An 11,962-nucleotide genomic window follows, 5' to 3' on the forward strand; every position below is an offset into this window, starting at 1 on the left:
CTTTACCAGAACTGCCAAGACTGAAATTCTCAACAAGATAGCCAATATAAGGAAAACTTGGAGGGAGCCCAATGCTTTACCCAGGACTTTACTCATTCAAGAAAGGGAAATGAAAATTCACAAATCACCTCATTGGTTGATGGAATTTAGAGATGATAAAGGAGTCAGAAGATTTTTCAGACTTGAAGACCAACTCAAGATTGCCAGCAATGAAACTCTCAAAGAAATGCAATCTAAGTTGGATGTCAGTGTTGAAGATGAAGCTGAATTCTTCAGACAACTCCAACTCCAAATTGAGGAAAATGACAAAAGGCTAGGAAAGAAAACCAGGGAACAAAGAAGAAAAAGATGATTTGCTCAGACTAAAGGAGTGTCCTTGGAAACACTGTAAATCTTCAATTACCTCCTAGTACATACACTTTTGCAGCATTTTTAAATTTCTACTTAGTTTCAATTCATATATCTGTTAAGTGTTTTGTTATCATCAAGTTAACCCTGAATTTATGCCTACAATTCTTATAGACATAAATAGGGGGAGATTGTTAGGAATGTATGTGCATTAGTTTGATGATATGTTTAACAAAATACTTAAGTAGAAATTTAGTGTCTGTAGCCTCAACGGATAAGACCACTTTGGCTATCCGTTGATGGTGTAGCTTTACTTAGAAATAAGTCTAGTGTTGTAGCATATTTCAGTCTCTGTATTTAAAATGTAATTCTTGGAAGTTGAGAGAAACTATGAGTCATGTTGACTACTAGATGATATGCAGATAGGAAGGCCAATTGTAAATACTTCATGCCTTGTAATTTTGTATAAGTGAAGTGGTATCAACGGATGACTTAAAGACCTTCAACGGATAAGAAGCTAAGCTTCAACGGATGTCTCTGAAGCTTCAACGGATAAAGTCATCAACGGATAACATCCTTCAACGGATGAAAGCTTCAACGGATAACATCCTTCAACGGATAAGTGCATCAACGGATGAAAGCTTCAACGGATGTTCTGATGATTAGCCGTTGATAAGGGGTAGTTGTACGTACAAACAGAGGCACATGGGTTGATAGAGACAACTGAGATGTGGTAGCCGAATTTCAGGAACAACAGAAAAAGCAGCCGTTCTTCTTTAGTACAAAGATGCAATAGTCAACAATGTACTGGAGTGAACAGGAAAAGAAGCAAGTGAAGAACTTATTTTATTACTGTATTTTATATTGTTCTTAACTTGTACACTTGGTAATATATAAACCAAGTAGAAGCTAGTAATTAGATGTGAGATTTTCCAGAGCTGTTTAGAAAAATATTGAGAGAAAATTCATCTAGTTTGTACTAGGATGCAGCTGTGATCAACATTGTTTAATCACAGATTTTCTAAAATACCATCTCTGGTGGAACAACGAATCCACCAGAAAAGTTTTTAAGTTCTGTTGTGTTCTTTACATTTGTGCTTGAATTTATATCTGTCTGTATTAGCTTAAAGCAATTCACACACTTGTTCTTCTTGAACACACAACTTTCATAAACTGCTCAAAACTTGAAAAAGTTTTGAGATTTACATTCAACCCCCCCTTCTGTAAATCTCATTGTTAGTCCACTAGGAATAACATCAGTCAATGACTCATTAGCCTTTGAGTCAAAGTGTTCATACTCTTGAGTGAGTATTGTCTTCCTGTTCTTCTTAATTGTATCAGTTCCCTGACACCTTGTTTCCAGAGCATCCCATATCTCCTTAGCAGTCTTGCAGTTAATTACCCTGTTTGACATTACATTATTAATGGCACTATGCAGTAAGTGTCGTACCTTAGCATCCTTAGCAATTGATGCGATATCTTCAGCATTATAATCACTCTTCTCCTTTTGGTATGGTCTTTGCTGCTTCACCTGCAACTACAACATCGAGCTTGGTTGATTTGTGAGGCCCTTCCTTGATTCTATCAAGATATTCTGGATCTGTTGCTTCCAGGAACATGGTCATCCTCACCTTCCATATGGGATATTCAGATGGTCTCAGTATGTGAACTCTGATGGTCTCATACCGACTTTGAATTTGTGTCTTTGGTGGTTCTTCAGTTTTGGTAGGCTTAGTTGGAGTTTCTGTGTCAGACATGATTGTGTTTGGATCTTAAAATGTATGTGCGTTAACAGATCGGCTCTGATACCACTTGTTAGGTCACACACACTGTAGAGGGGGTGAATACAGTGTAAAGTACAATCAAATCGAACTTTAATATCTCAAGTAACAGAAAACAAACTTTATTGAAACAATAAACTCTGTTACAGTATGGAACTGTTACCTCTCAGTGATGAATAATTATCACGAGAGCTGCTAGGGTTACAATGAATAATCTTCTCGAATATGATAACACTTATAGTGTAAACCCTATGTCTGTGTTTATATACTACACAGTTACAAGATAATCGCTAATTGATAAGGAATATAATTCTGCTTCCTAAAATATATCAATCAGATATCTTTTCTTCCAAGTATTCTATTCTTCATAGAATTCCTTCTTCATGCATATCTCTTCTTATGTTTATCTCGATCTTCTTTCCTTTAATCAGCTACTGTCCTTATCTGAATGTCCTTCAGCACTTAGTTCTGATATCCATCTTCTGATGATTATCTCCTGATAATATAAGTACTGATATCCTTAAGTCCTGACTTCCAGTAAGTACTGATTTATCCTGTTTAAGTAAGATCTGAAAACTAAACATAAATCATATTAGCCATGACATTATCAAATATATCTAACAACCAAGATCGTGTTATGCGAAAACGCCCGGAAACAACACCTCAAGATTTAGATCGTATTGTCAAAAGTCGATTTAAAACTTGGTTTAAACAAAAGGTATTTATCTATTTTTAATTTGCATGATTTGTTTTTGTAATTACAACGTCTCATCGATTTGAATTGTTTTTAGGTTGATAAAGATGAGGTGGAAGGACCTCGTTTTAGGGACTTACTTGAAGGGCCGGTATTAAAAGTTATGACTTTTGAGACTTGTCAAGTTAATGGATATAAATTTTCAACAAAATCTGCATCCGGTTCTGGTATTGTTGTTAAAGGAAATTTACACGAAAATAATCTTGATTATTATGGTCAACTACAAGAAATTATTAGACTTATTTATCAAGGATGCAATCATGTATATTTGTTCAAATGTATATGTTTTGATAGTGTTGGTAATGGTGTGAGGATTGATAAGAATCGTGTGATTACAATTGATATGACTTCAAGATTGAAGTCAAATGAGATTTTTATTTTAGCTAGTCAAGTCTCACAAGTATATTATGCTCCTAGTGTATTGGATCCAAAAGCAAAAATATATACGGTGGTCAAATCTAAAAGTCGCCCAATTGATGAATCTATTGTTGCGCAAAATGATATAGAGGACGCTTTTCAGGAAGATGGATCTAATGCATCGACCTCATTTTCGCTCTTTGTCGATTTTGCACAATATGGACAAATACCGTTTATTCGGCGTGAAGAAGAAGAAGAAGACGAAGAAGATGATTTGAAAGATGATGAAGATGAAAATGAAGGAGAAGAAGAAATAAGTGAAGGTGACAATGAGGATGATGATGATGACGAAGATGATGATGGTTTTGATGATTTTGAATAACGTCATTTGTATTTTAAAGATGATTTTTAGTAAATTTTGTAATGATTAGGATACTTTATTTATAAGTTATAATAAATTTTTAATGGGTTTGTGAATTTTCGGTTTTAATGCTAAGTTTTTATGCGTTTACGTCCGGTTAGGGCCAAAAAATCATAATATTTGACCGTAATATTTCCCAGAAAACCGACCGCCTCCTTGCCTAAAATCGACCACCTTCTTCATAAAATCGACCGTCTCCTTAAAGGGTCGGTCGGTTTTACAGTGGTCATTTATAAGAATTAAACTGGCTTCTGGTGTAAAATCGACCACTTTGGATATTTGACCTCGGTCGGTTTTAGCAGTCTTGGTCAAAGTATATTTTAATACTTATTTTCAACGATCGAACCGTACGGATGTTAACTTCATGTTAAAATATGCTTATGCACAAAAAATTAGCACTTTTGAACGAGTACCATTACGTTTTTATAAGTAAATTAACAAATTTAATTAAAAATTAAAAAAATAAATTCGATATGAAAAGTATAATTTTAAAGGGTATATTTAACGATCGAATCGTACGGATGTTAAATTCATGTCAAAATATGCTTATGCACAAAAAAATAGCACATTTTAACGAGTACCGTTACGTTTTTATAAGTAAATTAGCAAATTTAATTGAAAATTAAAAAAATGAAAAATATAAAATACACATGATCGAACCGTATGGATGGACTGACGCGGTGAAAATGAACAAATGTACCAAAAATTAGGATATTTGAAAAATAGTATAATCAAAATCATATGGAATATAATTATTTCAGTAAGTATGTCGGCATTCTGTAGACAGAATAAGTTGAACATACCATTCGATACTATAAGTATAATTTTAAAATTTATTTTTAACGATCGAACCGTACAGATGTTAACTTCATGTAAAAATATATTAATGCACAAAAAATTAGCACATTTGAACGATCAAAAATACGTTTTTATAAGAAAATTAGCAATTTTGTTTAAAAAAGTGAAATAATTAAAAAAAAATAAAAATTATGAAATACACATGATCGAACCGTACGGATGAACCGACGCGGTAAAAATGAGCAAATGTACCAAAAATTAAGCTATTTAAATAATAATAATCATGTTTTTATAAGATTTTTTTAAAATTTAGGGGTTTTTAACCCCTAAACCCTAAACCCTAAACACTAAAATTAAAAAATTAAATACTATAAAACCGACCACTTTGGGTCATAACCGACCACCTAAAAAAATGCGGGTTTTTTTTGTGAAAAATTAAAAACCCCGCCTAGAGCAAAACGACACCGTTTTGCATGCTGCACAGGGTTCAAGGTTAAAACCGACCGACCTGGTTGTCGGTTTTAAGTGCCAGGCGGTCGGTTTTAAGTCTGTTATAAATAAAAAATGGTTCACTTTTCTTTTCTCTATTTCTTTCTCTATCTCTCAATTTTCTCTCTATCTCTCTCTTACACTCAAAACTTCACTAAAATACTTCGATTCAATGGCGTATTCACGAATGAGCCCCGAATCATCTCTCATTGCCTCCGGTTTCACTCTCGATGTAAGATTTTCTTACGATTAAGCTATTTTTTTACTCGATTGCATTTATGTGTGTGTATGTGTATGTATTTTTTGTGTTTATATATATGATTCAAAGTTAATTATATGTTTTTTGTGTTTGTTAAAGTATTATTCTCACATAAATTGATGTGTTTCACTTCAAATCAAACTTCATTGATTTTTCAGTTTTTATGTAAAGTTTTGCATTTTAAACATTCGTCGGTTATGTCAATTTGTTTAATATAGGTTAAAGTCATAATTTTTGGGTGTTTCGTCGGTTTGTTTACTCTTTTTAGAAGTATACATGTATTTTTAGGGTTAATTTTTAGGGGTTTTCTCTCGTTAACACATATAAGTACTCGAAATGGATAATTCTCACTTAAATTGAAGTTCATATGATTTTTCAGTTTTCATGTAAAATTTTGCATGTAAAAGATTCGCCGGTTTTGTCAATTTGTTGAATATATGTATAAGTATAAATTTTAGGTTTTTGTCGGTTTGTTTACATTTAAGTAGAAGTATAAATGTATTTTTAGGGTTAATTTGTAGGGGTTTGCTCTTGTAAACATGATCCGTACTCGAAAATGGATAAATATTGCACTTTATATGTGAGTTTGGAACTTTAATTTGTTGTATATATAGATTAAGTTGATTTAATGGTTTAATTTGCGTAATTAAATAATGCTCTAATTAGTTGTGTTTATTTTTATCGTTAATTTGTGAAATGGATAAGTTTATATGCATTTTATATGCATTTTATGTGATTTTAAATGCTTTTTTATGTAATGTGATTTACTAATGCAAGTCGTTTCATCGATTTGATTGTTTTCATATTGGCTAATATATTTTTATTATTTATTTTAGGATCTTTTTACTTGGATGTTGACATTGGTTATGATAAGTCTTGTGGTGTTGGCGATTGCGAAAAAAGGGAAGGGGAAAGACAAGGAGCCGGAAAAAGATAAGGGGAAGGCAAAGCCCAAGGGAAAGGCCAAAGTCGCGAGTAAGAAGGGCAAGGGCAAGGGTGCAAAGGGAAAAGGAGGGAATTTGCATTTGCAGAATTAGCCGACAAATTCGGATTCGGACCCGAATGATCCGACTCGGCACATGACAAATGCGGAGGAGTGAGAATGGCGACCTCGATCACATTCGAGTGGCATATATGGAGAGAAACCACCATTGAAGCCATATCGCATTGATATCTCCGATGGACAGTAAGTTAAAAAGTTTTTAAATTGCATTATTCCTATATGTTTATATTTTTTGTTCTGTTCAATATTGTTATATGAATTGTTAATGTTTGTTGTTTTCTTTTGGTTAAAATATAGAATTGAAGATGATACGACTAAGAAAACACTTTTGGCTATGATTCAGGAGAAGTGGCCTCTTGGGCGTTACACTTATACCGATATCGAAGAACGTCACCCGGGTTGGTTGAATGCAAGAGTCGAGGAGTTTCAAGTAAGTTAATTTTTTTTTGTAATTGTCATTTATTTCTTGATTTTATGATGCATTTATCCTAGTTTTCTTTTTTTTGCAATTTTAGAAATATTATAGGCATCTTAAGGGGCAAAGCCGTTCAAAGGCCCGACAAATTGTGGAAGATCACATTAAAGTGACGATAAAAAGGACTTTCAACGAGCTTAAAAAGAGGGTGGAGCGAAAAGCAAGGGAGGAGGGCGTGGGCAAGTTGTCTTTGAAGCCGCCTTATTGGTCTGTTCCTTTTTGGAAGGACCTTTTGGAGTATTGGGAGAAGAACGAAGGACACTTGCACCGGTCATCGGTTGGATCCACCAACCGACAACAAGTTGAACATAGTGCCGGTGCAAGCTCATTCAATAAAGTTCGGGAGGTAGTATAATTATGTTCCATCACACACACATACATACACGTTCACCATATTTAATATAATCAACTAATTATTAGGACGTGCTAATATAAGTTGTTTAATATTTTGAAAGGTAATGACGAACAAGAACAAGAAAAAGCCGACGAGACTCGAGGTGTGGGATAAATGTCATAGGAAAGTTGGATCCGATCCGAAAAATCCCGTCTACACTACACCGGCCGCCATGCGTATTGTGGTAATTTTTATGTACTTTTATGACCATTTTATGTGATTTTAAATGTATCTTTAATAAGTGAATTTATATGTATTTTCATGTGATTTTAAATGCATTTTTATGTTTTTATATGCATTTTTATGTGATTTTAAATGCATATTTAATAAGTGAATTTATATGTATTTTCATATGATTTTATATGCATTTTTATGTGATTTTAAATGCATCTTTAATATGTGATTTTATATGTATTTAATTTGATTTTAAATGCATTTTTATGTGATTTTAAATGCACCTTTAATATGTGATTTTATATGTATTTTAATGTGATTTTAAATGCATTTTTATGTGATTTTATATGCATATTTAATATGTGATTTTATATGTATTTTAATGTGATTTTAAATGCATTTTTATGTGATTTTATATGCATTTTTATGTGATTTTAAATGAGGGTTAATATGTGATTTCATATGTATTTATGTGATTTTAAATGCATTTTTATATGTGATTTTATATGCATTTTTATGTGATTTTAAATACACCCTTAATATGTGATTTTATATGTATTTTTGTGATTTTAAATGCATTTTTATATGTGATTTTATATGTATTTTTATTTGATTTTAAATGCATTGTTAATTGTTTTAAATGAACTTGCAGGAACGATATGCCGCCATTCTCGAGCGCATGTCCGTGGAGATTACACAAACGGGTGATCGGGATGAGCCGTGGGATTGGTGGATGGAAGCGTTGGAGCTCCCCCAAGGTACAAAGCCGAAAAAGAATTATGTGGTGGGGTTCCCCAATGCTCGGGCCATCGATCTCTAGCCTACACTTGCTACCCGGTACCGAGATTCCATATGGAATGAAGCCGGCTCATCCTCATCCGCTCCGAGACAACATGAAGCCATCCCCGATAATGTATATCTTGCCATCGTGAGGAATGTGCTTACAGAGATCCGTGCTAATCCAAATCGGTTTGCTCGCCAACTTTCTGATGCGGAGATAGCTACATTCGCATGTACCGCTCTCGAGGCCTCGGATCCATCCTCCAATCTTAACCAAAGGTTGTAATGGAATAACCTTATCGGTGGCGAGATCATGCATATTGTGGACTCCTTGATTGAAGATATCGTCCAAAAGACGGAAGCTCGTGTTGCGGAGGTATAATTTTTGACCTTCTTGTTTATTTATTGTTTTCATTCACATGTAAATTTTGTTTCTTTTTTTTAACTAGTTTAATTAAACTTGTGTATCTAGGAAAACAATCGGCGTGTTATGGAAGTCGATAAGGATTACACGTCCGAGGATGAGACCTCCGATGATGAGGACTTTGATTATGGCGGCGGTGATGGCGGCGGTGATGACAGCGGTGATGGCGGTGGATCGTCCGATGTTGATTTGTCAGATTAGTTTATATTTATCGATTTTAAGACTATTGTAATTTGATGGTTATGGGATGTAATGTAATACATTGTGATGGTTTGATACCTTTTCGGTTATTTAGGATTGCTTATAATGATGTAATGATACGGTTTAATCCTCCGGTTATCGGAGTTTGTGAATGTTTGCGTTGGATTTAATTACTATGGTTTAATTATGAAATTTACTAGTTTTGCGAATGATTTTGAGTAGTATAGTTTAATGATTATCATTGTTGTTTGTTTTGGTTGTTTGGTTGTGATTGGATTGGATTTGTGTATTGATTTGGTTTGGTATGCAGGGGCTGCAGAAAAACCTGCAATTTTTTTTTTTAAAATCAGACCTTAAAACCGACCGAAAATAGGCATAACCGACCACTTTGGCCATTACAAAACCCAGAAAACCGACCATCAGGTGACATAACCGACCACCTTCTTCATAAAACCGACTGTCTCCTTTAGAGGGTGGTCGGTTTTATGACGGTCGGTTATGACATTTAAGTCAGCTTCTGGTTTAAAACCGACCGATGTGCACACTTTGACCACGTCGGTTATGAGTTCCAGTCAACATTTTAAAAATAGACATAACCGACCACCAACGATCGGTTATGACTCAGTGACATGGCGACACGTATGCACACGTGTTACCACGTGTACACAGTGACCCCATATTTCAGTAAAATGCCCAGGCACTTAACCGACCACTGTATTGGTCGGTTACGAGGGTTAAACCCGACCAAAAGTCATAACCGACCACGCTAAAACCGACCACGGCCTATGGTCGGTTATGACCCTTTTAACCGACCATTTTGCCTCTTAACCGACCATTTTTGATGGTCGGTTTTGTCCTGTTTTCTTGTAGTGTAAATTGAGCGGAAGTATTTACTGAACCTAGAAAAATATAATATTTGTAACATAGTAAAATGTAATCTGGTGATATATAAATCAAGTATATAAGTATTAAAACTTTAAGAAATTTATTTTACACTAATATATTGTGAAAGCACTGTAGAGAGAATTATTATTGAAAATATTATAAAAACCAGTCTATTAAGACGTGTTATGCCGGCATTTTGACGCAATGTTATTTACATTTCTTACCTGATTTTGTTTATTCTGAAATTTCGAATAAATATAATAATTCTTATATTTTTTCTTTAAGGAGAAAAGAGAAACACGGAAAAATAAAAAGTTATATTTAGCTAACAATCAACACATAGTCCATTACCTCTTTAATCTAAGAGAATATTATGATAATAAGTTGATATAAAAATAAAGTGGAGGAAGGAAGGAACATATAAGGTAACGATTGTTTGAAAAAAGTGGAGAAAATTTAGGAGAATATTATGAACAATGATAACATTTTTTTAAGAGAATATACGATAATTATAGTTTTTTTAATTCAAAAAATTAAAAAATTCAAAAAATACATTGAGGTGATTTGAGAGGCGTCAAATAAACTCACATTATCTCTTCTAATATATATAGAAGAGATTTGTTAAAGGCATTGGATATCACATCATGTATACCTTACTATCAAATGCTCTCAAATGATGTGAGCATCAAGGACCTTGGCAACTACTTCAAAAAAATAAGCTAATTGTTGAACACAAGTGTGTGAAAAGGGTCGGCGGATGGTGTGAGCATTAGAGGAGTCTGCAAAAGCAATCGCATCACTGAACTTAACTCACAAACTTTTCTAGGTACATTTCACTCCCTAAGTTAACTCCCAGGACAAGTAAAAAACATTCAATAAACAGAAAAATAGATGTCGAGTTCAATCATATTGCAACAATAACCAATTAATTATTCGCAGGAACTTAATGTTTAATGCAAATATATTTTTACACAAAAATTACTAACTACTACTCTCTTTTTTTTCCTTTTTTCAGCAATGCCAATTGCTAAAGATTTTTTAGATTTAATATATCACTCATTTGACTAGTAAGTTTTTCAGATGAGACGATAGAACTATTGGCTTTCACTTGACATTACACAATTTTATTTGCTCTCGAGAAATCAGAGGGTGGTAGAAATTGGTCCATTTATTGAATAATTAATCATGTACAAGAAGTATATACACAATATATATAATTTTATAATTATAGAGCTAGTTAATATCTAAATATATAACAGAGCTTAAGCAGCAAACACAAACATAACATACAAATTTAAAAATCTCAAATACAAATAAAAGTACAAATTTACAAAACACAAACTCATAATTGAAGTTTAAAAACACAATCATAAAAACTGAGATCTAATTCAATAGGAACACACAAAATCACAATTGAAGCCCTAAATTTGAAATGCCCAATTTAAATTCTAAACTAAAAAGTCCTAATCGACTTATTAATCAATTTTAAATTTCACTACTAATTAACAAACACACCCAAAAGAAAATAAAACTTTCGATTTACTAACAAATAAAAATTTTTTTGGGAAGAAAATCGATAATAAAGTTCAATTTTTTACCTTCGAGTTCAGTTATTGTCCGAGCTTGAATCTTCAATCTTCAAGCTTGAATCTCCAAGTTTGAAATTTTGAGTGGTAGCCTTGGTTGTCCTCCCTAAGCTTAGAATGTAATGCCGGTGTTTTTTACTTCAAATAATGTAATGAAATAATTTTATTAATATTTGACTTATGTGCTTGTTTTGAAAAGCCCGCTTCTTTAGGACTTGGGAAATTTTGGACCCAAAATTTTGAATTTTATTGTAACAGTTTATAGATTCTTTGCGAACTCTTAAATTTTGCTAAATAATGTACTCTTTTGTAATTTTTTTAAAATGTTATAATAACTGTACATTTGTCAAAACTACTTAACAAATAGCAACAATTTACAGATAAATTTTGAAGTGAGCGTTGTTATAGCCAATCTATGATGTAATGAAGGTAACAGTAGTTTGAAGAAAGTGTAGAAAGTTTATGAAAATATTACGAACAATAATAGTAATTTTTAGATAATGTAAGGTAATAATAGTTTTTTAAATTCAAAAAATTCAGAAAAATAAGATACATATAATGAGGTGATTTGAGAGGCGCCACATAAACTCCCCCGACTTCTTCTTTATATAAGTATATTGATAGCTATAAATTTACTTTTTAATTTATACATATTATTTCTTATATATATATATATCTCAGGTGATGAACCTAAACGAACCACCTTTTATTTTAAATGATATGTATTTTTTTATTCCTGCAGTTTAGTTTTATGTTCTTTAAGTTTAAGAAAAAAAATAGAAATAATTTGTGTGATTGTATTCACCCCCCCTCTGCAATTACTTAACTACACC

The sequence above is a fragment of the Apium graveolens genome, chromosome 5 (genome assembly GCF_009905375.1).
Source record: "Apium graveolens cultivar Ventura chromosome 5, ASM990537v1, whole genome shotgun sequence".
Taxonomy (NCBI): Eukaryota; Viridiplantae; Streptophyta; class Magnoliopsida; order Apiales; family Apiaceae; genus Apium; species Apium graveolens.